Source organism: Penaeus monodon, chromosome 23, assembly GCF_015228065.2.
Source record: "Penaeus monodon isolate SGIC_2016 chromosome 23, NSTDA_Pmon_1, whole genome shotgun sequence".
Taxonomy (NCBI): domain Eukaryota; kingdom Metazoa; phylum Arthropoda; class Malacostraca; order Decapoda; family Penaeidae; genus Penaeus; species Penaeus monodon.
In genome coordinates this window covers 2,560,342-2,560,929 of record NC_051408.1, presented here as the reverse complement: position 1 = coordinate 2,560,929, position 588 = coordinate 2,560,342, and positions in this window count along the sequence as shown.

Here is a 588-nt window from a genome sequence, read left to right as displayed (position 1 = left end):
GCCCTCCCTCCTCCCCCTTCTCTCCCTCCCTCCTCCCCCTCCCCCCCTTCTATCCCTCCCTCCTCTCCCCCTCTCTCTCTCTCCTTCCAACCCCCTCCCCCCTCTCTCTCTCCTTCTAACCCCCTCCCCCCTCTCTCTCTCCTTTCCCAAACCCCCCTCCCCCCTCTCTCTCTCTCCTTCCAACCCCCTCCCCCCTCTCTCTCTCCTTCCAACCCCCTCCCCCCCCCCTCTCTCTCCTTCCAACCCCCTCCCCCCCTCTCTCTCTCCTTCCAACCCCCTCCTCCCCCCCTCTCTCTCCTTCCAACCCCCTCCCCCCTCTCTCTCCCCTTCCAACCCCCTCCCCCTCTCTCTCCCCTTCCTTCCAAACCCCCCCCCCCCCTCCTCTCTCCTTCCAACCCCCCCCCCCCCTCTCTCTCTCCTTCCAACCCCCTCCCCCCCTCTCTCTCTCCTTCCAACCCCCTCCCCCCCTCTCTCTCTCTCCAGGTAACACCGGATGTAAAGTAAAAGGCTACAGATCAGACCTGCTTTCCTTATCAGTTACAGGTCCAGTCTTTCGCTGTCTGCCTGTGGCCTCGTTTATCCGCTGCG